Raw genomic sequence first — 26,563 nt, forward strand, 5'->3', positions numbered from 1 at the left:
AAACTTAAAGAAAAGAAAAAATAGGAAAAAATACAAAAGTACAGGAAAAAGAAGAAAAGAAAGAATAAATAAATAATAAATATATGAAGAACTTACTACCTACCTTCATCACCAGACATATGAAGAAATTTAGCAACTCTTCACCCCTAAAAAGTTATAAGCAGATATCTATTCATCTCATCTCATTCCTTGTCTACAATTAAATCCATTAAACATCAACATTTCAATCCTGGTATCAGCACATAGTCCATAAAGTGTTGGCAGAACACTTGGCAAAAAAAAAAAGTCTCATTTTAACCATGATCAGATAAGCCAACTTTATATTCCTTCCTTTTATTTCAAACAGTTTAAATCTTTAATTCAGTAAATATTATCATACAATTTTATTTCTCTTCAATTCCTCGATAACCCATTGAAATTTCTTCAAGGCTTTTATAAGCCTTTTGTAAATTCAATAAGAAAATATTGTCCGGGTAATTTTATTGATATATCATTGATATTTTTCATTTAATTCCTAAAACTTTTACCATTTTTTTTTGTATATCCAGTAGTATACTCTTTCCAAAGCAACATCTTGTAGTTCCACTTTCAGTACTTTTTGCCTGTCAGATAAAATTTGTTCAAAATCTGTCATTCTTTCATGAACAATTTTTGAACAAGTCTATCCATAAAAGCACATATTATTATTACTGCAGTGTTGATATCGTAATTACCAATTTCTGGTAAAAAGAGATCTTCAAAAATCTCTTTTAATGTTATTAGCCAGGACAGAAAAAATAAGTCTGTTTCCCAAGAGAAGCTTATTTTTTATAATTAATTCCAAAAACTTTTAATAAAAAAATTAATATTCCAAATTTATCTGGACCCTCAATTGGTTTATAACTTTCTTAGATCAAAATCTCAATCACTTTTTGCTGTTCATTTCAAATTATTTAAGTTCTTCAGTTTACAGGCGATTTTTTCTTTTGTCCAGAGTTGAAGATAAAATTTCCAATGACTTTTCAGACTTGTCACGATGAAGGTCTCTAATAGTTTTAAAATGAAGATTATATCAAAAACTGATTAGAAAGTTGAGATTTGTGAACTTAGTGTTCTTTCAAAGGTTCTGTTGCTGTTATGAGAAAGATGGTTAATCCCTTCATCTCATGGTGCACAAACCAGAGGTGGTATTCAGAAGGTTCTAACCAGTTCTGGAGAACCGGCAGCAGAAAATTTGAATAGTTCGGAGAACCAGTAAATACCACCTCTGACTGTCCCCATCCCCATCTATTCTCTGCCTCCCAAGTCCCAGCTGATCAGGAGGAAATGGGGATTTTGCAGTAACCTTCCCCTGGAGTGGGGAGGGAATGGAGATTTTACAATATCCTTCCCATGCCACGTCCACCAAGCCACACCCACCAAGCCATGCCATGCCCACCAAGCCACGCCCACAGAACTGATAGTTTAAAAAAATTGAATCCCACCACTGGCACAAAAACCATAGAAAGCCACTGTTCTGTGATTGCCTTGGAGGGCCAGTTCATTACAGTTCACATAGGCAACTCCTGCCCTCTCTTTGTCTGGAGAAGTTACAAGGAACTGGTGTATTCATTAGTTGTTTAGTCTTTGCTGCAGTCATCAACTCTGCTTCTGTAGACATCCCCCAGAAGACCTGGCAGATGATTTGCAAATTTGGGGAGGAGGTAAATGGCCACACTGGTACCTTCAAGACCTAGGAAAATCAAGAGTACTTCAATTCTAGTGAAAAATTGAAGTTTCAAGGAGGACATGATCCAAGCTGAATTTGTCCTTTGAGATTCAAGGACAAAGTTATCTGATTCAAGCAGCTTCAGAATTGAAATGGTGTGAGGGGAGAGAAGATTAATCCACAAGACATAATAGGGAATCATTTAAAAGCCTGCCACTGCTTTATTTTTAGCAGAATAAGATGAAAATAATAGGAATGCTTCATTCTTTATAGGACATTAAGCTTGCCAAGTTTCAACTATATATCTTCAAGGTCTTTACAACAATATTTTTTAAAAATATTTTTTCTGGACATCTATTAAGACAGGAATGAGAAAAGGACAACACAAAAATAGCAAGTTGAGATGAACCTGCAGAAAGTGTTCCAGCTCAGCTTAAAGAGAAACTTTGTCAGAAATTGTTTAAGACAAAACTATTATTTTTACTTTTTCTCTTGTTTTTCTGAGATGTCACACTTGGCATAACCCTGAAGAATAACCATAATCATGCTTTTGTGGGATGCTATGCTTTGCTGCCATTAATCATGGATGTATGGGGTACTAAAAAGTTTGGCAACAGTTGTTAGCAAGCTTGGTGACTCCAGAGGAGATCTTCATCACTAGCTTCAGGAAAATCCAGGGCTCATTTGCAAAGTTTGACCTTTTCTGGACAGGACTTGTTTGGGACAAAATTAAGGCTTACTTGCAATATCGTTAGTTAATTACCTAGCAGAAAGATATCAAAAGCACCCTGGCACAGTGAGATCAACACAAAGAGGCTAATCATAACTGATACAGAGAAAGTGATAATTGCAGCACTGTCAGTCCCTTATTCTTTTTAAAGCAGTAAATATTTGGACTAGTGTTACCTGGAACCTATTCATTCATTACGTATGGTCAGAAACCTACTTATATCACCAAAAATTTGATCCAAGAATATGTACCAGACAAGTTAATACTAAGCACATAAGAGTATTCAAATTGTTGAAAGTGGCATCCATGGAGGGAAGGAGGTTTTTAAAAAAATCAAAATGCTGTTTGAACATTTGCTCCTTGTATGTTCTTTCAATCACTAAGAACACGTTTCAGTGGGAAGCAGGACACAATCTCCAGACATGAAATAAGTTGTTGTTTCTTCTTCTTCTTCTTCTTCTTCTTCTTCTTCTTCTTCTTCTTCTTCTTCTTCTTCTTCTTCTTCTTCTTCTTCTTCTTCTTCTTCTTTTCTTCCTTCTTCTTCTTCTCCTCCTCCTCCTCCTCCTCCTCTTCCTCCTCCTCCTCCTCCTCCTCCCTCTCCCTCTCCCTCTCCCTCTCCCTCTCCCTCTCCCTCTCCCTCTCCCTCTCCCTCTCCCACTTTATCTATCTCTCTATCTCCCTTTTCCTCTACTCAGCCATTCCATATTTATTATTATTATGGTTGGTCTCACAGTCAGCTAAATGTTTAGAGTGGTTTTGGCATTTTTTGTCTAGCTACCAAATCCTTCCCAAGGACCTGAGATAGACAAATGTTGTTTGATTGTGTTAAAGGCATCATTGTAGCAGGTGAGCAGTGGTGGGTTTCAAAAATTGTTCAATCCTACTCTATGGGTGTGGCCTCCTTTGTGGGAGTGGCTTGCCGCCCATGTGACCGGATGGGAGTGGCTTGCCACCCATGTGACCGGATATGATGATGCCGACGACTCTTGTCAGAACCACCTTAAATTACCTCACACACAGCACTGGCATGCATAAGAATAGGATGTAAACTTGTTTTTTAAAGGCATCTTTGGTTTGCGTTAAAACAACTTCAACACACGCAATGTTCTGATTGCACCACAAACGCAGTAGTCATCCTTACCTTTCACAGAGGCACTGAGTTTTATAAATATGAGCATGATAGTGTAGAATAATCATATCCAAGGATGGGTTTCAAAAAAATTTGGAACCTCTTCTGTAGGTGTGGCCTGCTTTCCGGCTCCACTGGTAGAACCTCTTCTAAGCGGTTTGGTAGATTTGACGAACCAGTTCTACCGAATAGGTGCGAACTGGTAGGAACCCACCTCTGCAGGTGAGTAAACTTGCCTCCTGCAATTGACTGGTGATGATTTTGCCAATTCTAATGGTGTTCAGATGCTGGTCCAGATGTTTTGAGATTGCACCCAGGGTCACTATTATTAGTAGTACTATCTTTATTTTGCCATTGTCATTCTATTTGCAGGTCTTTATATTTGGTGATTGTCTCATTCTTTCTCTTCTCCTCTGCTGTTTTCAGGTATGCAATGGATCAGGAACCCTCTTTTTTTGTCTTTCTTATCAACAGTTGTTTAGATCTGGGGCGTCATTTGGCAGGTGCTCGTTTGTTTGAATTATTTTTTCTTATTATTTCAGGCACTCCAAACTTGGCACTGGTTCATTCTGATGCAACAATGTTTGTTGTTCTTTTCCAGTGTCAATAAAACTTGAGACGTTTCAACCCTTATATTCCTTACTCTTTGAAAATGGAAACACGTGTATGGAAATAAAGAAATAAAGTTGCTCATTTTAAAAATAAATGGTGAGGTATTGACACCTTGCTGGATGTGTTTGAAAATTGCTATCCTATTCAATTTGCCAGTTTGAGCTGGCAATGTCAAGCATGTGTAAGATTTTAAAAGATAAGAAGGGAAAGCAACACTCAGCAGTGGAAACAGATATATCATAGCAATGGAAATAAGACTTTGGTGCATGTTCGGCAACATATACTTACCAGCATCCATTGCAAAATGTTATTGATATAAGTTCAAGTGGATTATACCAAGCGGAACACAGAAACCTAGATGTCAGCCAGATATGTAGACTTCAACTCCCAGAATTCCTCTGGCAGCATGCATTCTGGAAGCCAGCCCACACAATTTAAGGGCGGCCAGCTTGAAAGGTTGTATTAACACCTCACTCAGGAGGAGGAATTGCAGGAGTTACTATCACCCACAACAGTGGTGAAATTCAAAAATTTTCTCTACCGGTCCTGTGGCATGGCTTGGTGGGCCCGGCTTGGTGGTCATGTGATCGGGTGGGTGTGGCTTGGTGGTCATGTGATCAAGTGGGTGTGGCTTGGTGCAACAAGAAGAAACCTCACAGGGTCGAAGAGAGCTCAAAAACAAACTATCACACTTTACATAAAAATAACACAAAAGCTACACAACTGACTCACACATAATCTCACACAATCAGCTGTGACAATCAGCTGTGCCGTGCAATTGTCGGAACCTTCTTTTTTAAAACATTTTTATTACCGGTTCGGGCGAATAGTTGACTAGGCAGTAAAAAAAATGCTTTTAAAAGGTTAAAAAAAGGTTCCAACAATCAGCTGTGACAATCAGCTGTGCCGCACGATCGTTGGAACCTTTTTTTAACTTTTTAAAAGCATTTTTACTACCAGTTCGGGCAAACCAGTAGCATTTCATCCCTGACCAACAACATTTGAATGCTAGTAGATGGCAATGAGAAAATGACTCCTAAGGAAGAGGGTGACATTATTGAGAGAATGAATGTTTGAGAATTTATCCCCCAACACTTGGAACTGTTCTGACTTTGGCTTCCCCAAAACATGAAGCAACTCCTTTTCCTGACAAAAATCTTTTATTAAGTTACTGTAAACTCTGCTCATTCATATCCAGCAAAGTCTTTCAAGGGAGGATTTACAGACCTTATTCGGCTTGGAGAGCTGCCAGACCGATATCTGCAAAATTTGGCAAGGAGCCTCGGAGAGTCACGAACCAATTAAGCGAACTAATTGTCTCCTGCAAATTCCACTCCCCTTTCGCTCCTCTTTTTGGGAGGTCCATTCATCGTCCACCTGTGGCCTTACTCCCAAGTTGACCTCTGTTCTTTAGCTGTTCCCTTCGTCTGGCAACTCTGCACATGCGCACACTGGGGACAAGCTTCAGCTGTTCATCTGACTCAGTGGTGTCTGACTCTGAAGGCAGCCGATAACTGGCATAAGGCTCTGGTCTCTTTTCTGCCTCCAACACAAGCCTTCATCAGAGCTTTCCCCAGACTCCAAGACTGGCCCATGTTCCTCCCCTGTCCGAATCTGATGCCAGCTCTACGGGCCACTGGCAGTACAACAGGAACCAAGGTAAAAACATGTCTAGAGATTGCCGAAACCGGAGGGCTTTGGCAACCAAATTCTGCTGAACCCCACCGAGCTCTGGATTTTAAAGACAAGAAACCCATTTCAGTTTCTAATCATACTTTTTATCCACTTGCTTTTTCTTTTATGCTGCTTTGGGTTGATTTTGATTAAATGCCAGAGTCAATGAGGTCATGCTAGCTAAAGCAGAGGCCTCTAATCTCCCACATCCACCTTTACTTATAAGTGGAAAAAAACTTGATATTGGCCCATCCGTGCAAGGAAGTCTGTATCGTTTCTAACTACTCTCTTATAAATCGATGCTGTATTTTGGTAATTGCCTTTGGCTGTGTTTTCAAGACGTAATTTATATAACTTCTTTTTCAGGATCATGCACTTTGCTTCTGATGAAGAGGTCTGTTATCCACAGAAGTTAAAACTATAATCCATTTCTGACTCATCTTTCAAGACCTACTACTTTTACTTTTGCAACTTCAAACTAATGCAGCTGTTTCTGTGTAAAAAGGCAATATATAGTTCAAAGGCTAACACCAATGCATTTAGTGACCATTTGAAGTTACAAAGAGATTGAAAATGTGGCTTATAACCATCTTTCACACTTATGACCATTGCATTGCAGCATTCCCATGGTCACAGGATCATGCTTGGCAACTGGCTCATATTTTTGATGGTTGCGGTACCCCAGGGTGATGTGATCACCTTTTGCAACCTGATTCACTTAACAACCGTGTCACTAACTTAATGGCAGTGATTCACTTAACAACAATGGAAAGAAAAATTGTAAGATGGGACGAAGCTCACTTAACAAATGCCTCGCTTAGCAACAGAAAGTTTGGGCTCAATCGTGATCATAAGTCAAGGACTATCTGTAGCAAATTATTACATGAAACTAAGAGAAAAAATGTACTTCAAAGACTAAATGGAAGAGAAGTTCAGCATTGCATCCCACACAGATCTATTGGATGCATTTATTTGAATAGTTTTCAACCTTTTGCCTACTACACATTAGAAATGTTGCTTCATATTGTAAAAGAATTTTCTTCAGAGATAGGTTTTCATTATGGCACCATAAGCAAAGCTTGCCCCTTTCCTAAGTGAGCAGCTGCTGACAAGAGCCATTTAAACTGTCATACATTCCAATAAATAGCTATTCAGACAGCAGGAGAGAGAAAGAGAGTGGGGGAAGGACAGAGGGGGGGACCAGAGCTGAGGTGATATTCAGCAGGTTCTGACCAGTTATGGAGAACCGGTAGAAGACATTTTGAGTAGTTTGAAGAACCGGAAAATATCACCTCTGACTTGCCCTGCCCCCATCTATTATCTGCCTCCCGAGTCCCAGCTGATCAGGAGGGAATGGGGATTTTGCAGTAACCTTTCCCTGGAGTGAGGAGGGAATGGGGATTTTGCAGTATTCTTCCTCTGCCATGCCCACCAAGACATGCCCACCAAGTTACGCCCACAGAACCGGTAGTAAAATAATATTTGAATCCCACCACTGGACCAGAGAAAGAAGGACACACCAACATCACCAACAACAAAAGTCTTTTAAGATATAGAAAACTTGAACTGCCTTACCTAGAACCACTTTTAGGAAATGGTGGCATTAAGTTCTAAATATCAACACCAGCCTCTACACCCAGTGGCAGCAAATGCAACAAAAGGTAGGCATGGATAACTAGAAGTGTCACCCACAATGATTGTAACTGGAGTTGAATTGCATTGCTACCTCTCTAGGCTGACAAACCATAGGCTAAGCAACCAATCCCTTCTTATGGAGCCAATGTAATTCTTGTTACAGGCTAAATTGTTTTGGAGGGAAAGGGGGTGTAGCTAAAGACAGCAGATATTATATAGATATGTATATATGTATACGTATGTACATATACATATATACAGTACATATGCCCATATGCATATAATATCTGCTCGCTTCCCAGGAAGCATACAACAAGTCCAAAACAAAACAATTTTAGTTCAAAGTCCAATACATTAGGAGGCAATTTGCCTTCCTCTCCAAATGAGAAAATATCAATCCTCTTATCTTCCCCACAAAAAATCTAAAGAAAATGCTTAGTTTTTATCTGCTTTTCTGAAAGCCAATAGGGTTGGAGCCAGTTATATCTCAGGAACAGGGACGTGCAGTCAGGGGAGGCAGGGGAGGCAGAGCCTCACCACTGTCATCATGAAAAGAAAAAAAATTTAATAGGAAAAAGGCAAGAGCTGAGGTCAGGCTGAGCTAGTTGCTGCCAGAGTCACCATGGATGACTCTGCTTAGTGCTTAACTGTTTAAAAAAGCCTCTAAAAAAGTGCCCTCTACAGGAGGCGGCAGGAGAATGACGTGCCTCATCTAGTCTGACTTTAGGCGTTTTATGATCACTCGAGCAGAGTTAAACAAGGGTTAAAAGCTGAAAAATTCCTGCCATAGATGAGGCACGTCGTTCTCCTGCCTCCTCCTGTAGCGGGTGCTTTTTTAGAGGCTTTTTTAAGCAGTTAAGCAGAGTCATCCATGGTGACTCTGGCAGCAACTAGCTCAGCCTGACCTCAGCTCTTGCCTTTTCCTTTTACATTTTTTTTTCTTTTCATGATGAGAGGCAAGAGTAGAGTTGAAATCCTCTCTGAAACAGCTGGAAAAGGTACGTGTGGGTCGGAGGGAGGGGGAGGAATTCAAACTTCATCCTCCTGGTGCAACTTTGTGTGTGTGTGTGTGTGTGTTTGAGAGAGGGGGAGGGAGGGAGAGAGGGAGGAAGGAGGGGAAGGGAGAAGAAAAAGAATAAAAAGAAGGAAACTTATTTAGCAAAGGAGAAAAACAAATGCTGTCGCTTTAAATCGGAACTGAGCATGCCTGGCTGTGGAATTCTGGGAGTTGAAGTCCACAAGTCTAAAAAAATTGCTGCTTCATCAGCCATAAACCTCACCACACGTCACTGCTCAGGAAACAGGAGAGATCATTCCAGAGGACAGGTGCTACCACAGAAGAGCTATGCCTCCTGGATCCCATCAGTGGTACTGTTTCATGGAAAAGATCTCAAGTGTATCCAACCTACTGGAGCATGTGGAATGACCAGATAACATAGGGGGGAAGTGGTTGATTTTAACCAGAAAATATTGCTGCATTCTTCTGCTAGTGCTGCTAGTACTGTTACCATCAGAGGAACAATTGGCAGATGTAGAAGATGACCAGGCTGAGTCTGAAGGAGGGGTCAAACATGTCATCAATCTCAAGTTCCTTCACACCCAGAAGAGATCTAAGTTCAGCCCACTTTGAATTCCATCGACTTTTATCTACTGCCAATTTGCTTTTGACTGTTAGTAGTTCAGATTCTTGTAGAGACCTTCAGCTTGTGATCAACCTTTATATTCATTTGAACTGCCTCGATTTCCTGATTTCTCCCACTTGACAACAATGCTCCTAGGATCATGTCATGCCACTGCAGTTTTCACAGTTTTTTAAGCAAGACCATAATGTATATCGTACTGCATTCTGGCTTTAATGACACTATATGAGGGGTGGTATTCGCTTACTTTCCCTACTGGTTCGTAAATGTGAGTGCACTTTGCTTGCACGGAGGGGAGATGAGTGGCATAAAAATTTAATAAATAAACTTGGCTCAAATAACTATAAGGATGGCACCATTTGCTTGCCTGGTAAATAAAGATTGCATTTGAGATGGCAGAATTTATGCTGACATAATTTTCTGCCCAAAGATGGTGGATTTAATAGTTTACCTCAGCCACGAGGAAGAGTCCAAGGGCAGCTGAAATCTGCTGACTAGAACTTTCTTTGTTTTACAAAACTAGCCTGCTCAGGTTCTGTGGACAACTTCTCTTGGGGAAATTTCATTTATTGTTATTGTTTGCTGCTGCCAAGACAATGCATCACCTCAGAATAAAAATAAGGCCCAATTTGTTCTTCAGTTTACAGCTTTTCCAATATACAAAGCAATATTAATAAGAAAGGTCCTTCCTCAGAGTTCACAAACATTTTAATTTAAAGGTAAAAAAGAAAAGAATAGAAAAATCCTACCGGAACAATGAATAATAAAGGACCCTCATATTTATTTTGTGGCTTTTACTTAACTGCACTTCTGAATGAATGAGGCAGCCCTCATTTTCATTTTGAAAACCACATTAGTTTGCTGCACCATTGGGTGAGATCCAAGGATTAATCAGGGTTGTTGCTTTTTGCTATCTGGTGTAGCAGCGTGTAATGAAAATTATGCCTTCAACTCCCATGCCAGTTGGAATATATTGCAAAAAATAACAGCATCAGCATTATATCAAAATAGACAGCACTGCAGAAAATCAGCTAATGCATTCTCATGCCAGTGGCATTCAGTTTCCAGATTTTAGGAGTAATGAAGTATGATTGACTCTTAGAATAAGGATCCTAAAGTTTTTGTTCAAAAAGACCTTTGTTAAAAGAGAACGAATCAACATCAGATCTTCTTCCAAACTGTCCTTAAAGAACCTCATGTGGATATTACCACAGATTTTTGGTGGAGGGAGGGAAGGTGCAAATCAATTAAAAAAAAAGTTGGTAGCAAAAAAAATCCACACCTACCACTGTTAAACTATGGGGATATTTTTAAAGTGATTTCCATCATAAGGTCTCTGGGTAGATAGTTATTTAGGTAAATCCTATATAGCAGTGATGACAAACCTTTTCGGCACCGAGTGCTCCAACCGGAACGAGCATGCACACCAGGGGTGGGTTTCAACTGGTTCGCGGCGGTCCCCGCGAACCGGTTGGTCGGCGAACCGGGAAGTAAGTAACTTCCGGGAACGGCGAAGGGCCCACCCGCCCGCCCGCATTCCTTACCTGGTTTTGATGAGTTCTGCGCTTCCACGCATGCGCAGGATGCATACAGCGCCTGCGCGATCCTCCAGGAGCAGCTGGAGCATTGCACAGATGCTAGTACGCATGCGTGCGCTGCGCACGTACACAAGGACGCCGCCGGCCCCGTTCCAACCTAACCGGTTGGAACGGGCCAAGAAACCCACCCCTGATGCACACGTGTGCACTGGAGCTTTGGAAACCCAAAGACCAGCCGGCTGGCATGCGCATGCGTGTTTTTTGGTAGATTTTCAGCTCTTTTGGGGTCATTTTCAGGGCATTTTGTGGCCATTTTCAGGCCGTTTTTGGCTTTAAAAACAGCCCGAAAGCCTGGAAAACGGCCTGGGTTTTCTTTTTACCATTTTTGGGCCACTTTCAGGCTGTTTTCTGGTGCTCCGGTGCCCGCGAAGACCAGCTGACCGGCATGCCGGAAACCAGAAGAGCTGCTGGCGATGGAGTGCGTACCCACAGAGAGGGCTCTGCATGCCGCCTCTGGCACACGTGCCATAGGTTCACCATCACGGATATATGTTCTGTTTCCCTGAAAATAAGATCTACCCCCAAAATAAGACCTAGACTGATTTTAGTGTGCTCCTAATATAAGCCTTATCCCAAAAATAAGCCCTATTTAAGGTCAGCATCAGTAGGAGGCATGGCCAGCAACAAAGGCAGCGAGGACGTGGGAGGTCAACAGTGTCCAGCAGCAACCGCAGCCTGTGCAGTGCAGGTGAGTTGATTACTTGTGCAATCAGCAGGCAAAGGCAAAGACAGGGGAGGCATGCAATCTGGCCACGCTGCATGGGATGCAGGAAAACCAAGAGTCGGTGGGCCAGAGTGGGCGGCCGGCTGCAGGAGGCTTATCTTTATGCGATAGCACTGGCAGCAGGCAGAGGCAGAGGTGCAGGGGGAATGCAAGAGATCATGATGTGATGTGCAGGCTGTGGGAAAGCTGAGGGATGTGAAGACAATTCTCCCACGGCCCTTCATCCACTCCATCCCATCGTCTCTCAACTTGCCTGCTCTCTTGCGGCCAAGAGCAAGCAGAATTTGTCCAGCAACCACTCAGGGTCCTGCTGGGTGAAGCTGCTGGAGCCACTGCCACAAGATGAGGCAGATGTTGTGGTGTCAATGGTTTGACTGCGAGGCCATGAGGTAAGCCTGTGTAGGGCACACGGGGCAATTCTACCCCCGCCTCCTGGTGGTGACACTAGTGTGCTACGCAGTCTCCTGGTCCATTGTGGCCATGAGCAAGCAGAAGAAGTGGGTCTCCTGTACATGAAAAAAAATAAGACATCTCCCAAAAATAAGCCCTAGTGCTTATTTTGGAGCCCCCCCAAAATATAAGACTCCGTCCTATTTTGGGGGAAATAAGGTATCCCATATCGGGCATACTTTCCTCTCTTTCTCTCCATAGGAGAAAACTATTGAGATTTTGTCTGAAAGAAGTTCAGGAAACATCAAGGTCAAGGTCAAGCATCCATCAGCTCAGACCTCAGTCATGAAAATATCTTATGAGCTTCTCGGCCTTTTGGCTAAGATCAAGTGTAGTATCTTATGAGCAAGCTAGGTAGAAGCCAATATAGAAAACAATCAAATAAATTAACCAGTTGCCCTCCTACAACCCAGCTTGTTGAAGACCAGTTTTGCTGGAAGAAACCACACTAGAGATGACTGGCTAAGACATTAAATTATGAACTCAAGGTCATGGTAAAACTAACAGTTGTTACTGTTGTTTCTAAAGAGCCGCCAAGGGGAAAAACTAGAAGATAGATTTTAAAGAAGACACAGAGAAGGGGGAGAGAGAATTAAGATTGGACCAAGATTTTAAAAGGAAGAGAGAGATGAGTGAACTAATTCTTTTTTTTTTTTTTGAGTTTTTAAATTATTTATTGACATAATAAATTTCTACTACTTTTACATGGTGTGCAGTTGTCATCATCGCGCTTTTGTCATCGCGGTTTTATCAACGCGAAGTTGTCGTCGCGATTAGGATGTCGTGTTGTAATTGGCGCTATTTTGTCGGCGCTATTTTGTCGATCACACAGTTGTTGGGTCACGTGGGAACTGATGGTCACCTGAATTAAATTCACCCATTCCTGTCCCTTTTAGTTCACTGATTCCTAAGATGTCGATGTTCAGTCTTGTCATCTCTTTAATTTTCATTTTCTTCCAAAAATTGGAGATATGAAGGGAAAGATGGGCGTGATAAAGGACCAAAATGGCAGGGACCTTGAGCTAGTCCCACGGACTTGCTTCTCCCTCTGCATGCTCTTCCCTCACGATCAAAATGGACGGCGTCTTTATTTTACAGCCATTCCCCGCTTCTCTTTCCAACTAATTCTTTTTATGCCACTCTCCCGATCAAAATGATTCTCATAGGTGGAGCTGATTTGAACTACAGAAGAATATCAACAACATGGAAGAGAAGATTAAATCAATGGCTTCCTGCATCATATCTAAAGTTCCATCCAGCGAGAGCTAACAATACCACTTTCCAATAAGCACTTGTGGGGATTTTTGATTCAAATACCACTTTTCCAAGTGGGCTTTGATGAGGAACAGTTAACATCAACTGAAGACTGACAGATTTCTCTTACAGAATTGCTATTTTGGGATAGTTTGTGTGAAGCAAATCCCTTCCTGTTGCAAAGGAGAGAAAAAACACAAACAATCTTGCATACTTGGCAAGGATAACCGCTAACTCCCTCATGCTGATCCACTGTAATAGTTCATTTATTTCCAGAATTACAATAAGGACATAATATATTGTTTTTGTTTAAAATAATATATATTGTATTTTCCTCAATGCCTGACCAGTTATTTATTCCATTGTTTTACTGAGGCCTGATTCAACCAGTTAGTCCTTAGTACAGGGATGGAGAGCCCTTTATCTACCGCCCATATGAAGTCAACCAGAACTTCTTTTATAGCTCCTGAGGACTCTCAAAAGTTCTTATATCATAAGATATGGGCAGGGTTTTTTTTTTTTTTTTTTTTTGAAGTTGCCTTTCTACCCATCCACTTTATTTTGAAATAACCAGCAAGTTCAAATATTCATTAGATGCAGGGGTGGTATTCACTTGCTTTCTCTACCAGTTTGCAAACGTGAGCACACACAGGTCCACACACTCAGCTTTCCGTGCATAAGCTTTGATCACGCGACTTGAAAATGTGCTTAAATATGCCTAAAGAGCTGGAGTGGGTGGGCTCCAGGGTTGGGTTTCAACCGGTTCGCGGCGGTCTCCACGAACCGGTTGGTCGGCGAACCTGGAAGTAAAAAACTTCTGGGAACGGCGAAGGGCCCACCCGCCCGCCTGCGCTCCTTACCGGTCTTTGAAGACTTCTGCGCTTCCACACAGGCACCTGGCATATACAGTGCCTGCACGATTCTCCGCGAGCAGCTGGATGGCACATACAGCGCCTGCGCGATTCTCCACGAGCAGCTGGAGCATCGCGCAGGCGCTAAGACGCATGCGTGAACTGTGCACATGCACGAGGACGCCGCCGGTTCGGTTGGAACGGGATTAGCAACCCACCACTGGTGGGCACCCACCCACTTGATTTCCACTACCAGTTTGGGCGAACCGGTCCGAACCGGCTGAATACCACCTCTGATTAAATGATGTTATCCTTTTAAATCTTCCCTCAGGCCCTTTTCTCTTTTCCAAAGTAAAACAAATCAGTTATATTATCTGAGCAGTATGAAACAAGAAGGGGGGAGAGGATATTTTCTTGGGCCTTGGAAACACATGTAACGAAGGCCATAAGAGCACAGCTGCTGCCTCAAGTCGGCCACTGGCACTTTGCCTCTCTGATGAATGTGAGCCATTCTTATGCCAGAGTATAATTCAAATTCTACCCTGAAACCTTTATTCTGGCCAAGTGGGAATTGTAGGTATCCACTAGCATAGAGTCTGATAGGGTCCTAGCCAAGATCGTATGATGGAGGTTGAGTAAAAGAAATCAAATTGGAACATCTGAGGCCTCCCTAGTTGCTCTTTTCAAAGAAATCCAGTTTTATTTCTGTCATCAGCGTATGGCGCATTCACACCACATTTCCATAAAACACAAGAGATGAAATTATAAAATCTGAAATATAAAATCTGAAATTATATATCTAGCATACCAGGTGCTTTGACATCACACACACACATACACTGTGTGTGTGTGTATGTGTATGTATGTATGTATCAGGGGTGGGTTTCTCGCCCCGTTCCAACCGGTTCGGTTGGAACAGGGCCGGCGGCGTCCTCGTACACGCGCGCAGTGCATGCATGCGTACTAGCGCCTGTGTGATGCTCCAGCTGCTCCTGGAGGATCACGCAGGCGCTGTATGCGTTCTGCGCATGCGTGGAAGCGCAGAACTCGTCAAAACCGGGTAAGAAACGCGGGCGGGTGGGTGGATCCTTCGGCGTTCCCGGAAGTTACTTACTTCCAGGTTCGCCGACCAACCAGTTCGCGGGGACCGCCACGAACCACCTGAAACCCACCCCTGGTATGTATGTATGTATGTATGTATGTATGTATGTATGTATGTATGTATGTATGTATGTATGAATGCATGCTGTCTTGTTGTATTCGGATCTTTTCCCATGTAAGATTGAGATTGTCTTGGCAACATTTCAGCGAGGTCTCACTTGCCATCTTCAGGCTGGGTTTTGGGCTTAAAATGTGATTGAAGCTGCCGCCTTTCTATAAATCTTGGTGGGGGGGGTATGGAGTGCTGGCTTTGTTTCAGTAAGTGGAATGATTGGTCGTGTGATTTTATCATGATTGGTAGATTGGTGCTGATTGGTGCTGGCTGTGTGTCCATTGTTGTTTCGTGTTGTAACGGCCTGGGTGGTGGGTGGGGCTCGTTTGTTGACTAGGGCTGGTTTCCAGATGTTTGGTAGGCGAGAGCTATCGTCACTTTATTCATGTTGTGGGGGTGTTACTCTATTTCAATAGCTTCCATAATTATTCTCCTGTTGAAGTGTTCAGTTTTGGAGATTAACCTGGTTCCTTCAAAATTAATTTCATGTCTTGTAGCTTTAAGGTGCTGGAAAAGGGAGGAAGTTCTTTCTTTTTTTCTTACTCTGTTCTTGGGTTCTGCAATGCATGCAATTTATTCTCCCATTCGTTTATCCTATCTATATGGCAGGGCAGATTTTGCAGGGTATTTCGTAGACTCCTTGGTTTTCTAGCTGGATTTTGTCTTGACATTATATCCTGACCTCATCTAGTTTACTGGCTTATTGAAAATGAAACCGAATGACACACACACTCTCTCTCAAGCATCTGAAAGAAAGACAGGGGGTAAAGCTTGATATTGTACATGTAATAAAAGGAAGTAACACTGGCCGACATGAGTCACCATTTGATTGTTTTCAGCCTTATTGGGACTCTCCAAATGCAGGGAGCCAGATGTTATTCAGACATTTGGCTGGGAATTGCACTGAATTCAAAGAAAAAAAATTGATCCCGTGGTGCCTCCTGGTGGTCAGTGTAACTACAAATGCCATCCAGGATAAATGTCTATGAGGATTATCAATCATCCAGGTCATAGTTGTCCCAACGCTGCTTTTTTCCCCAAAAGGCAACTGAACATTTTTTTTTCTTTCAAAACATTTCACTTCTTGTGAAACGTTTTGAAATTTACACAAGCTCAAAATCTGAGAGAAAATTTTTACAAGATGTTCTATAGATGGCATTTAGATCCCAAAAAGTTGGCTTCTACGTATCCGAATGTACAGCCTAAATGTTGGAGGTGTGGTTCTCTCGATGCTACATATTATCATATATGGTGGACCTGCCAAAAGGTTAAGGCATTCTGGATAAAAATATGGTGGGTTATGCAAAATATTTTTAAAAGAAGGATAAAGTTTACTCCTCAGTTATTTTTACTAGGTATATGTACTGACTTTACAGTGGTAGAGACTAACTTGATTCTGCACCTAATAACTGCAGCAAGACTGTTGGTGGCGCAATACTGGAAGAAGGAAAACTTGCCTACAATCCAAGTATGGACATTGAAAGTCACAAACTTAGCCGAGATGGCTAAAATATCTGCATATCTTAAAGATCACTCAAATGAGAGATATAAACGAGACTGGAAAAAATGGATTGACTATATACAAAATAAATACGGGACCAAGAAATTCCAGTTAGCCTATGCTTAAGATCAGAAATGATTTAAATTGTTTAAAGTTAGTTCAGTAAGAAGAAGCTAAGGTCAATGTAGAATGTCATTAATTTCTTTATTTCTTTTTTTCTCAATATATTTTAGACTGTGTTAGTTAAAAATCCATACCGTGTACGGGTTCTGGGAAGTCGGGGGGGAGGAGGAGGAGGGTTGGGGGGGTGGAGGGAGGGAGGGGCATACAAAAAAAATTGTACTTCAATGTTTTAATGATTGACGAATGATGAAATATTAGTGTTTTTTAAAAGAAATAAAACCTTTGGAACTAAAACGTTTCACTTCTCATCCAAGAAGCTTCTTCAATTCTCAGAATAAAGAACACCCAAGATAAATACAACATAAAAATAAAGAACACCCTGTTCCTTTTCAATACTAGGGAGTTTTGTAAAAAAAAAAAAAAAAAAACCATATACTGAGACATGACATACAGTCATGTGAAAAAGAAAGTAGACCCTCTTTTGAATTCTGTGGTTTTACATATCATTCAGGACATAGTAAAAATCATCTGTTCCTTAGCAGTTCTTAAAAGTGAAACTTCAGATGAACAACAACACACGACCTGTTACACCATGTCATCATTTATTTCTTTCCTTTTACAAAAGAAAAGAAATGATATTTCTTTTAGCCCCCCAAAAAGCACAAAATGGAGAAGCCATATGTGAAAACTAAATGCACCCTTACTTCTTCCATACGTACGGTATGTCCTGATACATAAAACCATAGAACTGAAAGAGGGTGTACTTTCTTTTTCATATGACTGTAATTAGAGGAGGTATTCAGCCGATTTGGACCAGTTCGGGCGAACCATTAGGGGAAATTTTGAGTAGTTCGGAGAACCGGCAAATACTGCCCCCGTTATTCCCTGTCCTATATTCCCTTGTTTTTTACCTCAGCTGATTCGCACGGCAGAGCAGATTGCTGTGTATCAGCTGATCTAAAAAGCAGTTCAGCTCAGCAGCACTGACACCAAGGGCAGACTTTTGTGTTCTGGGACACGTAGAAAGTACGCTTCCATAGAACTGGTAGGAAAAGATTTGGAATCCCACCACTGACTGTAATGTAACATGGTATTTCAAGTCATGGTGTAATGACACTCTATCAATCCTGGTGGAGTAAACCCCACACTCACTAGCACTGATGATATTGCTAGTCAAGTAATGAAGCGTCTACAAGCAAATAACCAAGCTCAAACAGTACTAAAGATTCTGTAATGTAATATGTCCATTTCTCTGCTCTGGGAAGGGAAGGGAAGATGACTGTAGATACCATTTTTATAGCACTCTAAATGAAATAAGTATAACACCCTACCTGGATGCATCACCTCCAACATCACCAGTGGCAATGGGAAAACAACAATTTGGAGCACAAATACCTCCAAGATCTCTTCCACCGCTGTAATACTGTTAGTGTTACAGCAGAGAAGAATGAGACCTTCTCTGCTGCATATGGTGAACAGGCCTTGGGCTGAGCATCTTGTCTACATCTATACCAGCAGATTACCTGCATTATGTGTACTTACAAGGTCATTTACTAAACTTTCTTCCATTTAAATGACACATCAAGTGCACAATCCTTTAGTGTCCCTTAGGTATCTCATTTCCCGCCAATGTCTTTTGTGTCTCACCTCTTACACACATGATTTTAATCAATCTTGACTATCACAGAATTCAGCACGGTTTTGAGGAGGCTGGTAAATAAAAATGCAAAAGGATTCTGGAATCAACCTTGGCTTCACTTTTAGAATAAATGCTGCAGCCCCGCTTTCTTTTACTGCAAACAATTCACTTGCTGTACAGGAAATAAAGAAAAGAAAAAGCGGGGGGGGGAGGAAAGAGATGTTGATGTTTCCTTTACTTAAATGAAAATAGTGCTTGCAGGAAAAATCGATGCGATCTGAAAGAAGAAGAAGCAGGTATATATGAATGCCATTAAAAAGGGGGAATTGAATGTTTAAATAATTGTATGGTGTCTAATTTAAGATTAGGGAGTGAAATCACATATCATTTAAAGTGTACACAAATTTGCTTTTTAATCATAGCCATTCAGAAGACAATGAGAAAATTAATGTTTACTTCACTGTGTTCCAGTATAGCCGTCATAAATCTGATCCCACAATGCCACTTTCCCTTTATTGTCCTCATCCTGCAGATTCTTATGTTTATGTGCACAATTCAATTACAAAGAAATAGAAAATGGTGCTTGGAATCAATAGTCTATTACAGGGCTGCTATGACAGAGGTGAAATGGCCCTTTTAGTCTATTGAAATATAAGCCAGTGTTGTCTATCTATGTGCTTGGAAGTTCCAGAGTTCTTGAACTCAGCATCTGGCTGATTTCACAGCAAACTTTCTTAGACTCAGTTCTGTAAAATCATGAATGTCAAAGCTGGGATCAACAGTCCATGTCCAGAGAGATACCTGGTACCATAAAGTAGCATCTACTGAGCATGGAAATTAAAAACAGTGATTTAAAATGACAAAAATATCACTGTCAACTCGCAAAGCATTCCTGGCCTGCTCTCAAGTTGCCATAGGCAGGAGGGAGGAACTGCCACAACCAGAAGCACATTCCACGCATACCTTTCTCCAGATTGTATCCCAGGTTACCAGAGCCAGTTGGAGAGGCGTGTTTTCTACAGCCCATGAAAACAATCCATTGGAGAATGTGATTTATGACACACCTGGGAGGAGGGGAAAAACAGGGTCATGGTTGGGCCATAAATCACATGGGGCGGAGCTGATTCCCCTGGGGGAAGTGCTGACATGTTGCTCCTAATAAATAACTGGATTTCTTTTGAAACTTGGCTCGAGGCTCATGAATTAATTAGGGCATCCGTCGAAACCCTGACAATCACAAGATAGCCAAATCTTACAATATATGTTTTTGTACCCAAGATCTAGGCCATTTTATATACATAACATATATTAACATTAATTTACGAACTGTTCTTTGCAGCCAGGATATTGGATAAATTTGTGCATGGTCCTTGACACCTGAAAAGTTGTTGATTCCTGGGTTCTGGTGGCTGCAGTTCTTCCTTAGAGTCTCTGACCAGAATTCTCCAAGTTACAATAAACAGTTTCTACTTCAGGTAAAATAAAATAGACACTTAAAAACTGTAATTGAGGCAATTTAAGGCATGTTGGGTTTCACAAAGTAAGACAAAATTTTGCTGCAGTGAACAAAGGACAAATGTCCTAGTCACTGTGGCCAGTGAGAAGCAACTGTATAATTGGGATGTGAATTTCTGTCATAAGTCATTAAAATTGAGTTGGTCCCAATTTTATGACAATTTTTACAGAGGTCATTAAGCCAATCGTGCAGTTGTTAAGTCAATCACTCACTCATTAACTGAATTATGCATTGATAAGCAAATCCAGCTTTCCCAATGGGAATTTTTGCTGGAAGTAAGCAAAAAAGATCACAAATCATAACCATGTGCCCGCAGAATGCAGTAAGGGGTATATGTGAGTCAGTTGCCATCAGTGGTGGGTTGCAGGTGGCACGCCCCAGTACGGTGCCTGCCGGGAGCACCGGGTACCATTCCAGTACGGTGCTCCGGAGGGCCCACCCACCCGCCCGAGCTCCTCACCTGTATTTGAGCTCTTCAGCACTTCCACACATGTGCATGGAGTGTACGGCACCTGCGCGATGCTCCGCCGAGCAGCTGGAACATTGCAGAGGTGTTGGGGAGGTAAGAACGGATGCACATGTGCATGTGGTGGACGCCAGGCCCCGTTGCACCGTACCAGTTGCACCAGGATCCTGGACCCACCACTGGTTGCCATGTGCCCAAATTGCGATCATTGACTGCAGGGGTGGTGCAATCATTGTCATTGTGAGTACAAGTCATAAGTCACTTTTTTCAAGGCCATCATAACTTTGAACAATCATTAAGCAAATGGTCATAAGTCAAGACCTATCTGTAAATCAGAATTGTCTACCAACCTCATTACATTCGGAGATTGGGAAGTGGGCCCTTGTGTCCTTGTAGAAAGTGCCGTCTAACAGAATATGAACTATAGATTCAAAGAGTCCTTCTCTGCAAGGGCACAATTTAATCTCTTAAAGGTGTTTTTTTTTTTTAATATGCTCTGGTGAATAGCTATTCACGTGCTAATGTTAGTGCTCTTGGGTGTTTGGAGAAAGTTATTTAAATATCCTGCTGGCCTAAAAGAAGCAGGGCGTAACTATTCAGAAAGTGCCAATGATGAAAATCAGACATGCAGAATGATGCAGTTTCCAAGCCGTTCAGAAGGAAGAATATGAATGTATTCCTTTTCCAAATAAAGAAGCTAAACAAGCTGGAATTTTTTTTTCTTTATCAGATAATCGTTCTTCTAAATTTAAATTGGATAAGAAAGTATATAAATTGAGAGGGGGGAGGGATGCATATTTTAGGAACATACTGATTAGCATTTTTCTAGCCCAAGGCATTTAATCTTTTTTAAAAATAAATACTTAAATGCATATTTTTGAAATGTATTTCCAATCGGGTAATACATTTGTATATTTGGTGAGGGTAAACAAGAATCAAATCACAACATGTGAATTGCAAAATGCTGATGTTCTTATCTACTCCTGGGATCTAAAAGTGCAAATCAAATCAATTTCTATGAAAAGTTGCAAAGATTAGTAGCTGGCATCTACCTTGCCAGAGAACCCCAAATCTTTTTCAGAGATATTTAAAGCAGATGTTTTTCTTCTTTTGCTTTGCTTTGCTTCATAAAATGACATTTGTAAAATATTTTCTGAGGCTTCTTGCCACTATGTGGTGTGCAAAAATAGCTTCTGCTAAAAACTCTGCTGTGTTTCTGTCCAAACAACCTTAATATCTTCAGGATAATTTCTTTGAAAGGTAAAGTAGGAGGGACAAAATAATTGCTAAGTGTCAAAAGGGACATTGATCTTTGATGGATTCCATCACATGTGAAAAATCAGCCTTGGAACTAATTTTCCCCCTCAATTTTTATTTTAGAGCTCAGAGGATTAAAAAAGAAAAAGCTGTAATAGAAATTACTCTTCACAACCAGATAATGTGGTAAAGCTGCACCTAATTTGTATTCAGACTATACCAAAAAGGGGTACTGTCCACTTCTGTACCAAGACCTTCAAGAAGCATGACTGATGGATGGAATTTCTTTAAAAGAGACAGGAATAATCTTGCTATTTCATGGAATTGATGTATTCATTTATTTATTCAAACTGACCATCTCAGTCTTGTCAATCTGGTAGGCTCACAATGCAAGCATAAAATTAAGAAATAAAGTAACGTTACAACAAAGCCCAGCCCCCTAATAATTACAACACAATCAAACCATTATGTGTAAGGCTGTATTAATAGCCTGGCCCCAAGCCCTTAGGAAAAAGACCAACTCCAACAGGGCCAATCCCGCCCAGATCTCAACAAGGATGCTGTTCAGTGCCGGAGGTTCCACTAGAAGATTGCCAAAGATAAATTTATTAGTTATGTATACTTTTTTCTCTATATGATTTTGTAATAATTCAGTACTGTAGTGCAGAATTCAGCAAAAGGGTCATATTCAGAGGTAGTATTCAGCCGGTTCAGACCAATTCAGGCGAACCGGTAGTGGCAACCTGCAGATGGGCCCGCCCACCTGCCCCAGCTCTATGCCGTCCTATTTAGCCACATTTTCGAACCCACGCGCGCGCACACACAGACACACCGGTGGTAAACTTCTATGAAACCTACCTCTGGTCGTATTCATTGTTTTGTCCTTGATGAAATACCTGTGTTAAGTAGGATGGTCTTTCTCATCTTCAATCCAATTAACCTTGAGAAACAGATAGTCCTTAACTTTGGGATGGTCTCATTATTACCCATTATAAAGGAAGACTTCTTAGCTTTAATGGTCTTTCTTGACAGGAATCCTCAATCTTGAACCTTGATCATCTCCCTATTGGCAGAAAGTATTCTGACATAACTCACCCTCTGCGCCCTTGGTAAAATTCAATGAGACCACTGAAAAACAGGTGTGCTTAATTATGGTTCAAAGTCTATATACTCAGAGAAACTCCATGGGATAAAGCTTTGATGCATATCTAATGACAGTGTGCTTGTTTGCTTCAAAGCAGGGGTCTGCCTGCTGTCATTTCTCTAAGGCTCCCTGACTGGCAGAAGGAGCATAAGGTCTTTCATTGTCTTACTGTGTTCTTGTATATTTTTAATTGCTGTCATGTGCTGTGTTACATTCTCCAGGCTTCTTGAATATTCTTTGATTGCTACCGTAATTATGTGGTTTTATTATGCTGCCTTGGAATTAAGTCTTAAACACTCCTATTGATGGAGTCAGTGCTTTCAAACCCAAAAGGACCTGTAGAACCTTGGGCCCAAATTTGCTAGGCTGGGAACAGAGTAATACGTGTTGTTTCACAGGGCGGGCATACTTCCTGGATTCCACTATATCAGGGGTCCCCAACCCCTGGGCGGTGGCTTGTTCGAAACTGGGCTGCAGGAGAGATGGGCAAGCAGGCAAGCAAAGCTCATTTGCCATGAGCGGAGGGCACTGGCACCTGAGGGTGCTTGTGCAAGGGGAAGGCGTGTGCGCCCGCTGCTCAAATGGAGCAATGTGGGTGGGTTCCGGCAGGCACTACTGCCGGTTCATTCGCTCATGTGCGTGCGGTGCGCACATGCTTCACACATGCTTGATGCGCACTGCATGCATATGCCCAGTGCAATAAAAATTATTCTGCGCATGCACATAAGCAAAAAACAAGATAGCGGCACCCATGGCGCTACCTGGAGAACCGGTTCGGGGACATGACAGGCCTGGGTCACTGCCGGTTCCAGCAACCCAGGCCGCCAAACCACTATCGCTTCAGCCAAACCAGGCCAAACCGGTAGGAACTCACCACAGTTGTAAACACATATGCTTGCCACTCACATGCCCCCCCCACCCCCAGCTGGAAAATTTGGGGACTGCTGCACTAGATGGCATAGTTTCAAAGATAGGACCTAAATCATGCCTGCCCTATTGGATTTGAGGAGGCCTGCAGATATAATTGAAGTAAGGCAGTCCCAAATTACCTAGCCCTGTATCCCGTACAGTTTATAGATGACCACTATCTTCTTATATTGCATCAAAAATTATTATACAGAGAGAGGGGAGAGGGGGAGGGAGATCTGGACCTGGGTGTGAAAGGGAGGAGAGACACCAAGAAGTTACAGGTTTATAAGGTTAGAGTCTAACAAATTGAAAACATATCCTGGAACAAAGGCAATGACAATATACCAAGAAAAGTACATACCCACTGGGAGTTAAAATCTGCCAGAACTACTTTTCAGTTCTTTGTTTAACCATCATATGCAAACTTCAAAATGATGGCTGGGAACAAATCCCAGCATGAGCAGGGGCAGGAAAACAACTCCCTTTCTCCTGAGCCTCTATACGGTAGCACACATTAAAACTATAAACTTCATCAAGGGCAACCCCATATCTACAAATGAAAAATACCCTTGTTGAAAGATGTGAAAGATAATTACCAGCAGGCGGCTATCCAAGACCATCTTTTTAAGTAAGAGATCTCACGTTAGATCTGCCTTCTCCAGATTAACAGGCTCGCAGAGTACAACAGAAACATCTTGTTGAAAAGCACCACAATCAGAGCTTCAGATGTTTTTATGAAAGTAAAGTCACATTCACGCCAGCTGTCAATCCACCTGTTTTGTTTTTGTTCTTTTTAATGACTCCTGGTAAATATTGTTAATTTATTTAGAATGTGAACATAATACATTCATGGGTAGATGGATTAAGTGACGTTAAGATGCTGATGTTGTGGGAAAGCTTCAGATGGATGCCACAAGGTGGCAGTCAGATGTATTTAATAACATAAGCCTCCCCTTATTTCAATAGCCTTTTCAAATAAGGTTTTGCCCACGGAACAGCTTAAAATTCAAGTTTTACATGAAACACACACAAAAAAAACAGTATTCTACATATTATAGCCGTGACCCGTCCAAACCGCGGTAGACAAAAGCGCGCTCGACGAAAGCGCGTACCTGACGTCATCAGCAGCGTGACGAAAAAAATTAAAAATAAATTAAATTGAAATTAAAATAAAATTAAAGCAAGCCAATTCGCATAAAGGTAAGGGTTAGGTTTAGGTTTAGGGTTAGGTTAAGGGTTAGGTTTAGGGTTACGTTAAGCGTTAGGGTTAGGTTTAGCGTTAGGTTAAGGGTTAGCGTTAGGTTTAGCGTTAGGTTAAGGGTTAGGTTTAGGGTTAGATTTAGGGTTAGGTTTGGGGGGGTTAGGGTAAGGTTTTCGCTTTAATTTTAAATTTACCGCTCACAGTGCGATGTTTTCATCGCGCTGTGATGACGTCACGTACGCGCTTTCGTCGAGCGCGCTTTTGTCTACCGCGGTTTTGTGGTGGAACCATTATAGCACAAGGATTACAAAATAAAAATACGGATTGCATTGGGAACAGGAAGAAGCCTAAAGAGTTGAAAGGAGTGAGCTACTCTACGTCTGATGAAATGAGTGAGGTATAACTCATTAAAGCTTAGACGTTTTAGTAACATTTGTTAATCAGAAATGGTGCCACCAGATTCCTCTGAATTCTCACTTCCATAGACAAACACAGCTCCTACAAGGTTATATATTCTTTTGGATATCACTCACCTGTCTTTATTTTTTTTTAAAAACCATGGGGAAAACAAAAGGGCAAACCTCCAGCACCTTCCTTATTTACATCAATGCTTCCAGATTTTATTTAAGTCCCATAGGGCTTTAAAAGATTGGATGTGTTTCTTTGGAAATGGGTCACATAGGCAGAGGCAAACAGACACTATGATAAAGAAGCATACAAGCTGAGCTGCTAGGAAGACTAAGAGGAATTGTGAATCAGACTCAACCCATTGGTCCACTGCTACAAGTTATTTTGATGCTTGGGCTATGGCTTCATAATCGAAGGTATTTTTGCAAACATATTTCCTTATGCGAGTACCAGTCCATACAGTTTGTCTAGTCTGTAATGCTTAAGCGGCCCTTCCTTGGTTTAATCAGAAGAATCAAAGCAAACAATTGTTTCTGCACCTTTAACGGTAATTTTCAACTGAATAAAATGTTTTACTGCAATATTGGTGGAGTGGTTAAGATGACTGGATACCAGGAGTCTGGGGGTTCTAGCCTCACCTTAGTCATGAAGCCAACACTTAAAAAAAAAAAAACACATTGCCAAGAAATTTTGGGAATTTCTCCAGGCAATTGCCAGGAGTCAGCACTGACTCAAAGGCAGTCACATCCCAAAATGTGTTATCATAGCTTTAGTGAAGCTACCTGGAAAAAAGTTGCAAGTGGAACAAAAAATAACCGTTCATCTTCCTTCAATTGACTTGTTCTTACAATCATGAACATGTGTCATCTACAGGCCATATCAGTGGTGGGATACAACCGGTACGCCGCGGTATGGGCGTACCAGTGCCTGCTGAGAGCACCAGGTACCATTCCAGGGGCCCATCCACCCTCCCGCCTTTACCTGTATTTGAGCCAATTGGGGCTTCCGCGCAGAGTGTACAGTGCCTGCGTGACACTCCGCCAAGCAGATTTTCAGCCTCTTTTTTTGAGGGAAAAGGGTGCGTCTTATACTCTGAAAAATATGGTACTTTTCAGAAGTTTATCTTAATCATTTGTTTCTCACAATACAATATTAATTGAAGTTTCAGAAAGATCTCTCTCAATAGAAATTCTTTTTGCTAA

General features: G+C 41.4%; 1 pseudogene; it reads left to right on the forward strand.

Moving 5' to 3' along the window:
- The first annotated feature begins 12,178 nt into the window (after nucleotides 1-12,178).
- Nucleotides 12,179-12,348, forward strand: LOC148049347 (U2 spliceosomal RNA; annotated as a pseudogene).
- The last annotated feature ends 14,215 nt before the right edge of the window (nucleotides 12,349-26,563 follow it).

The sequence above is a fragment of the Thamnophis sirtalis genome, unplaced genomic scaffold, assembly GCF_051295495.1.
Source record: "Thamnophis sirtalis isolate CommonGarterSnake01/CBP01778 unplaced genomic scaffold, rThaSir2_p1.2 scaffold_1, whole genome shotgun sequence".
NCBI classification, from domain to species: Eukaryota; Metazoa; Chordata; class Lepidosauria; order Squamata; family Natricidae; genus Thamnophis; species Thamnophis sirtalis.